Source organism: Tachyglossus aculeatus, chromosome 23 (genome assembly GCF_015852505.1).
Source record: "Tachyglossus aculeatus isolate mTacAcu1 chromosome 23, mTacAcu1.pri, whole genome shotgun sequence".
Classification (NCBI taxonomy): domain Eukaryota; kingdom Metazoa; phylum Chordata; class Mammalia; order Monotremata; family Tachyglossidae; genus Tachyglossus; species Tachyglossus aculeatus.
The window spans coordinates 14,634,945-14,643,331 of record NC_052088.1 but is presented as its reverse complement, the minus strand read 5'-3'; the positions used below and the strand labels follow the sequence as shown (position 1 = coordinate 14,643,331).

General features: G+C 45.1%; 1 non-coding gene across 1 annotated transcript; it reads right to left on the bottom strand.

The window, feature by feature from the left end:
- Nucleotides 1-6,583: 6,583 nt before the first annotated feature.
- LOC119944828 lies at nucleotides 6,584-6,690 on the bottom strand. Its single transcript, XR_005455976.1, has one exon. It is a non-coding gene; the product is annotated as a U6 spliceosomal RNA (small nuclear RNA).
- Between the last annotated feature and the right edge of the window lie 1,697 nt (nucleotides 6,691-8,387).

The following is an 8,387-nucleotide window of genomic DNA, read 5'->3' as shown; positions in this document are numbered from 1 at the left end:
GTTAAAAAAATCTGTCATTCTGCAAAAATTTTTACCAGCCCATAAAATTTTCCCACATTTCTCAATGTCAGAGCAGTCAAGCATCTGATGCTAATGAGCTTTACAAGTCTGAAGGAACGCAATATCCCTAGATTCAATTTTCATGACGTCCCATTGTAGAAATGAATTCTAATACTTTATTGGGCATTCCATGGTGGCCCTCAGACTGATTTTTTTCAGGCCCTTGGCGTAAGGGCCCAGGCAAATTTGTATGGTTAACATGCCGGTTTTTTTAGATGCTTTACTAATTGCTGCTGCAGGTGATGACAGCTTCAAATGCATTTCATTAATGACTACTTTGCTAAAGTTGCACCTAGGGCTATTTAAGCAAGGGATGCCAGTTTTCCTCTAGAAAGTGAGCTCATTGTAGGCAGGGAACATGTCTACAAACTCTGTTATACTGTATTCTCCCAAGTGCTTCATACAGTGTTCTGTGCACAGTACTTCATAAATACCATCGATGGATTGATTGATTGATTCCAGGTGAAATAAAATCATTTTTAAACCCTGAGATTGCTGGGATCCTCCTCCGGCGGGTCCCGATCTTTCAGCTCACCTGGCCTCAACATCTGTCGATGTTTGCTCCCATCCTCAGGGCGCTCTGAGGCAACTATTGGAGCCGGTGAATCACAAACGCCGGGGTTAATTGTCACTGGGTGGGGTACCACTGGTTCCCAAAGAAGCGAGTTAATAATCAAATTAATATGGCCTCTGCATCTCTCTGACAACCCCTTGAAAAACCAATGCCAGACTGTCCAGATGGGTTCCATTCATTTGAAGGGCTGGTAGAAAACTGGGGCTGGTGAGCTCTGTCTCCTATCATGGCGATGATACATGCTTTTTTCAGGGGGTTCTCCACTTCAGAACGTAAGTTCATTCACAGTTTTCATCGGGAACATGGGCTTTCCCACACCCCTGCCGTCACTCTAGTTCCTTACGTAAATAATGGGGCTCAGCTCCGTGCCTGTGACTCCCGTCACAACGGTACTTTATTTCAGCTTTGAATTTCACGCTCCATTGCCTACAGGTTGGGTTCCCTGCTCTCCTTGTCTGAATTCGATTCTCCAAGATGGATTTTTGCCTTCCCTTTGCAGGCCTGAAGCATCCAACTGACCTTTGCTTTGGGCTTTTTCTAAATCACCATATGTGAGATAATTGTGCCCAGAGGAATTACTTCCAGAGTGGCCTAAACACAAAAGAAAAACACACAGCCAACGTTTTTTTCCAGAGCAGTGCAAACATTTCCTTAAACCTAAGTGTCTCAGGAGGAAAATGGACAGAGTAAACCTTTCACCCACTCCGGGCTGTGATTGCTCTGAACCCTCCTTCTCCTTGTCTTCCTACATCCCTGATTTATCTATTGCCTTGCCAATAAAAACTGTCATGTTCTTTCTTGGATTCGAGCTTTTTTTTTTTTCTTTACAATGGAGAGGCAGCCAGAGAAAATGACTCAATTGTGTGCTTTATGAACGGGAAGAAGTGGTGTAGTGTGCCAGCAACACCCAGCTCCTTTCCCTCTTATTGTCAGGTTGCCCTGTAATAAAGTACCTTCCCGAAGGACAAAATAAACACAAGTGTTTGAAGACTGAAGAACAGTAACTTTTCAGATGTTCAGTTGACTAATGCACCCATCAAAAGACAGCAGGAGATTTTAGCTTCGAGACGTGAAAGCAGTATTTAAAAACTACTCATGTGATTTGATAATTACCAAGAAACTTCTAAGAAAAACAGTCTGATACTCAGACTGCATCTTACTAGGAAAACAAATCGGATTTTGCATAGGAGATTTTCCTCCCTGCTTTCGTCACTAAATTGCAGTTTGAATAGATGGACTCATTGTGTTAAGTTTACAAACTGCTCCGAGCAATGGGAAAATCATATTTCAGCCTTTTAGTCCAGAGCTCCTAAGAAAGTGACTTCAAATCTAGTTTATAGCTAGCACACTACAAACACAATTCCTCCCTTGTCCGAACCTTTTATTGTAGTTGCAATAGTTCAGGATAGCCTGCTTGAAACTTTCTATTTGAAATAATAATAATGATAACATATTTTTAGAACATTTTTATTTTTCCAAAGGACTTCCCATCGGTTGCCTCATTTTATCTTCACAATAACCCTGACAGTTAAGGAGAAGCACATTTCATTTTCCCATTTTGCAGTTGAGGAAACAGACCCAGAGAAACTGTGACTTCCTTCAAGACTACAAGCTCATCATGGGCAAGGAACGCATCTATCAATTCTGTTATATTGTACTCTCCGAAGAGCTTAGCACAGTGTTCTGTGCACATAGTAAGCACTCAATAAATGATTGATTGATTAATTGATTGATTGACTGCTCAGGTTACTCAGTAGGCCAGTAGCAGAGCTGGGACTAGCAGACCCTCACTTCTCGGAATCGCTGTTCCATGCTCTTTGCACCGGGCACTGATGCCTTAAGAACCTGAGGCATTTCACCAAAACATGAAACACACCTTCAGATCATCAGCTAGCCACCCAAGGCCTCAGAATCTCCTGTTTTTGTCAGCAAACTGGTGTGTTCTGCTCAACTCCAGCTGCCTTCAGCTTAGGCATCCCCCAAGGCTCAGGGTGGCGTGAACTCGGTCTCAAGGCAGATTCACATTCAGGGAACCTCAAGGGAGCTGGAGGTCTTTGAGAATCCCCCATAATTTCAATGGGCTCCAAGGGCACCAGGAAAAGCCTGGTTTGATCTGGATCCCCAGGCATTCCCAAATGCAACTAAGCCCCACGGAAACTCCAGATTTCACTTCCTCCTCAGTTCCCTGGGCCAGCCAGCATGGAATGCCCAATTTAGAGAATAAATCCTCTTTACATGGCTATGACCCAGAGCCACATTAAGGCCAAATGGAAAGAGCATAGGACTGGGAGTGAGATGACCGAGGTTCAGTCAATCAATCAAGAGTATTTACTGAGCATTTATTGGGTGCAGAGTATTATATTAAGAGGACAATAGAATTGGTAGACCCGATTCCTACGCTCAAGGAAGCTTTCAATCTAATAGGGTTTGCATCACAGCTCTGCCACTAACTACCTTACTGTATGACCTTAGGCAAGTCACTCAACCCCTCTGAACCTGTTTCCTTGGCTGTAAGTTGGGGTAAAATAGATGGTGAACCCCATGTGAGATAGGGACTGGGCCCACTCCAGCATTTAGCACATAATAAATTGTTAATAAATATTATTATTATTATTACTGTTATTATACCCGGTGCTCCTGGGTTGTCCTGATCTGATCTGACCCACTGGAGTGGTCTTTGGGGCCCCCCAACAGTGCCCTGAGATTCAAGGGGTGGGGGGGGCACTGGCATCACCCAGAAGCCAACAACCCTCCAGCTACCAATTGTTTGGCAGCTGCATCACTGGAGGTCGTCATAAAGCGCCCAACTAAGCCTCAAGGGTAGATCACAGAATTGGAGAATACAGTCTTGCCCCCTGCGGGCTCTGAGAAGTTGTAACGTGTGTTGTAAGCCCTTGAAAAACATCACTACATTCGAATTCCCCATCCCATAGCTCTACACAGCCCCAAACGTTCATTCAGTCAAATTTATTTAGCACTTTCTGTGTGCAGAGCACTAAACTAAGCACTTGGGACAGTACAATATAACAGAGTCGGCAGACACGTTCCCTGCCCACAAGGAGCTCATAGTTTAGAAAGGTAAGGAAATAGATTCGCCCTTCTTAATTTGGGATAATAGAGCTGGAGAATCGAACTTGCAGGATCATGGGGCCTGGGAGATATTTTAGGAGGTCTTTTTATCCATCCTCTTGCTCCAGCGAATCCATCCCAGAGAGGTGAAAGTTGATGACATTTTAAAGATGCCCAGCCGCGAGCGATTTCCCAACTTCCATCTGAAACTCAATCCAATGCCGAGCAACTCTCACTGGTAGGAAATCTTCCTTTATGTCTACCACACATCTCAGGCTGAGGCTTAAACCAATTTCCTCTCATCTTGTCATCAGTGGGGCCGGAGAACAGCCGGTTGCTTGCTATCCTGTACAATCAGCCTTCTCATACTTGAAAACATCATAAAGTCTCCCCTCAACTTGCAGCAGAGCCTATGGGAGTGTCCACCTTCACGCAGAGCCCCGTGAGCCTGACGGGAATTACAAATGAGGAGTAAGATTTGTGCTCTCAAAGAGCAGGCATGCTTTTTTTGGACTAAATAACCCCAATTCCTCTAGACTTTTTTTAATCCATTTCCTTGGGACCCCTAAACCAGGGGAAGGATTTGGGAGATATTTCTAATCTGGTAAAATTATCACTGGCTTTTACTGTCAACAAGGACTGCCTAATCCCTGATTTCATGTATAATCCTTGGATGTTCGTTTGGGAAATAAACCAGTCCCAGGAAAGAGAAGAAACCCTCTCTCCCTAGTTCCACCCTTAGGGTTTTTTCCTTGTTGAAGACAGAGGGAAAGTCAGGCCAGCAACCGCCTTGCCATGACTGGAGTGACCCCTTGCTCCACTTCATGTTTCCATTAGCCTTGGCTCTGGACAGCAGTGGAGAGCAGTTGCTTTTTTTGCACGTTACCCAGATGCCATCTGAGTTCCAGGGTCACTGCAGATTTCCTGACCCAGGGAGGAACATGAGTTTGCTCCAGTTCCCCAAGATTTGGGTTTTAAAATGGGCAGGAATTCCCAGTCCTCAGTCCCAGAACCATTTTTAAAATTGCTGGGAAGAGGAATCAGGAAATGAGTCCCTGGGGAGGGACAAGGAGGGAGAGGCAGATAAAGTCGTTCCCTTTTTTTTGCCCTGAAGGATTGACTAGAACAAATTTGGCCTGCCAAATTCTGGTGGGGGGAGGGGGAGCTGGTAGCTGGGACTGGACCACAAACACACACACACACACACACACACACACACACACACACACACTTTGGAAACAAGAAGCAGCATGGCCTAGTGGAAAGAGCATAGGCCTGAGAGTCAGGGAACCTGGGTTCTAATCCCAGTTCCTCCACCTGTCTGCAGTATAACCTTGGGCAAGACACTTAATTTCTCTGTGCCTCAGTTTCTTCATGCGTAAAATAGCGATTAAATCATACTCCCTTCTACTTAGACTGTGAGCCCCATGTGGGACGGTGACTTTTCCCAACATGATTATCTTGTAACTATCGCAGTGCTTAGTAAAGCTCTTGACACATAGTAAACACTTAACAAATACCATCATCATCATCATCATCGTAGTAAGTTCATTCATTCATTCTTGTAAGTATCCCAGTGCTTAGTAAAGCTCTTGACACATAGTAAACACTTAACAAATACCATCATCATCATCATAGTGAGTTCATTAATTCATTCAGTTGTATTTATTGGGCGCTTACTGTGTGCAGAGCACTATACTATGCGCTTGGGAAGCACAAGTTGGCAACATATAGAGACAGTCCCTGCCCAACAACGGGCTCACAGTCTAGAAGGCAACAGGCATCAGTGTACATAAACAGAATTATAGATATATACATACACAAATGCTGTGGGGCTGGGAGAGGGTAGTGCTTAATGAGTACCATTATTGTATGAGAAGCAGTGTGGTTTAGTGGATAAAGCATGGGCATGGGAGCAGGAAGGACCTGGGTTCTAATCTTGGCTCTGTCACTTGTCTGCTGTGTGACCTTGGGCAAGTTATTTTACTTCTCTGGGCCTCAGCTGCCTCATCTGTAAAATAGGGATTAAGAGTGTGAGCCCCATATGGGAGAGGGACTGTATCCAACCTGATTAACTTGTATATACCCCAGCGCTTCCAATGGTGCTTGACACATAATAAGCGCTTAACAAGTACTATAATAATCATTATTATTGTCATTAGAAACAGGAGCACATCAGTCAGATCTAAGCTTCAGGCACTTGATTTTTGAACACTGAAAATGATCGCAAACACCTACGTTATCCATGTTGTTGTAGGGTTTAGGGCAGGGGGCAAAATTAAGTTTGCATCATTTAATTGATTGGAACTAGGAAAGTCAGGGCCTTGCCTGCCACTGCGTTCCGTTCCTTTGCTGTTCCTCCCTGGAGCTCCAGTGGGCCCGGGTTTCTGAGAGTCTGAGGGATGGCAAGCAGGAATATAGCAGCCACAGCAGCAGCATTCATTCATTCATTCAGTCGTATTTATTGAGCATTTACTGTGTGCAGAGCACTGTATTAAGCGCTTGGGAAGTACAAATCATCAACATAGAGAGACGGTCCTTACTTGGGAAGTACAAATCGCCAACATAGAGAGACGGTCCCTACTTGGGAAGTACAAATCGTCAACATAGAGAGACGGTCCCTACCCAACAGTGGGCTCACAGTCTAGAAGGGGGAGGCAGACAACAGAAAAAAACAAGTAGACAGGCATCAATACCATCAGAATAAATAGAATTATAGCTATATAGACACATTAATAAAATAGAGTAATAAATATGTGCAAATATATACAAGTGCTGTGGAGAAGGGGGTAGGGCCGGGAGGGGAGGAGGAGGAGGGGAGGAAAAAGGGGAGACTCGGTCTGGGAAGGCCTCCTGAAAGAGGCGAGCTCTCAGAGGGTCTAAACTATGGAACACTTCATGAATTTGTGTGTCATCCTTGCACAGGGGCCATGCTTATCTTCTCTGTATCATTCCAATTTTAGTATATATGCTGTCGAAGCGAGCAACAGCCAGAGTACAGGAAATCAAATCACATTATAACAGGAGAATGCCATGCTGGCAGGAGTGTGTTAACCTTTCATCCATGTCACTGGGTATAATACGCTAGCTTTGGAGTAAAAGCTTCTTCTTCGGGCCCGGGGTTCATAAAAAGTGTTACTGGTCCTTGATGTTCCCAACCGAGGATAGTAAGGAAAACAGAGCTCTGAATAGCTCACATTGATTGCAGCGAATACAGAGCCGGGAGGTCAGCGCGGTGCCCCAACTCCTCGCCAGCCTGATAGAACTGAACCGCTATTCATAGCTGCTGGAGCCCGTCCAAGCTGGGAGTGTAAATTTACTTGTATCATCTTCGCAGAGGAACTGTAGAGTCCCCAGTGCCTCCCGGTTGATTCGGATAGACTGTTTATTTGTTTAGTCCTGTAATGATACTATCCACAGGGCTCGAGCCACACAGGGAGGATAAGGAATTCCTGCAGGATAGAGGCTGTGTGTGTGTTTATTGCCGTGACAGCCCTCCACGACACAAGCCAAAAGGCGCTGTGGGTTTCTGTGACCCCAGGCACAATAGCCACCACCCGGTCTGGTTGGTAGAGAAATGTGTAGCTTGTGTAGAGTTGGGTTGATGCCGATGAAAAAATCAATCTAAGAGAGTAGAAACAACTCCCATTCCTCTGAGGAATGCAAAGAAACGGCCCTGCACTGAGTATCTCATATGTTTCAACTTCTATGGTTTGGAACTAAGGATCTTAGGAAAGCTTAGTTCCTCCCAGCCCCCACTCCAGTCAGCACCGCAACTGAATCCTGGCACAGTTGGTACACTGTCGGTTATGGTATCTATTAAGAGCTTACTGTGTGCCAAAGCACACTATAATCAGATAAAACACAGCCCCAGCTCCCCCGGGGTCTCGCAGTCTAAGAAATAGGGAGAGCAGGTATCAGTTCCACTTTACAATTAAGGAAACTGAGGCCCAGAGAGGTTAGATGACTTTCCTGAGGTCACACAGTAAGTCAGTGGCAGAGCTGGGCTTAGAGCTGAAGTCTCCTAGCTCCCAGTGATGTATGCTCCCCAGTAGACCACACTGATAATAAATGTTGTATTTGTTAAGTGCTTACAATGCACCAAGCACTGTACTAAGAGCTGGAATAGATACAAATCAAGTCAGACATAGTGCCTGCCCCACATAGGGCTCAGGGTTTTAGTAGGAGGGATACAGATATTGATTGTCCATTTGTGGATGAGGAACAGAGAATTCAAGTGACTCACCCAAAGTCACACAGCAGGCAAATGGCAGAGCTGGGATTAGAAGCCAGGTCCTCTTTCACTAGGCCACGCTGCTTTTCATTCTGCTCCCAACCTGGAGTTGAGGACTGAGCTTCCATGTGACATCAATCTCCAGGCCAAACTAGTAAGGGTCCGTGTGCCCACAAGACCTGGTGATAATTTGCAAAAATGTCACATTATATTTTGTTCAGTTTTATCAACATCATCTCTGGACCACGTCTAGGGGCACGTCGATGGGGAGGTCCTGGAATCCCCTCTAGACTGTAAACTCCTTGTGGGCAGGAAATGTGTCAACCAACTCCTTTATATTGTACTCTCCCAAGCGCTTACAGTCCAGTGCTCTGCACACAGTAAGAACTCACTAAATACCACTGATGGATTGACTGAATCCTGGCTAGTCTGCTTCCCACAGAGTGATTC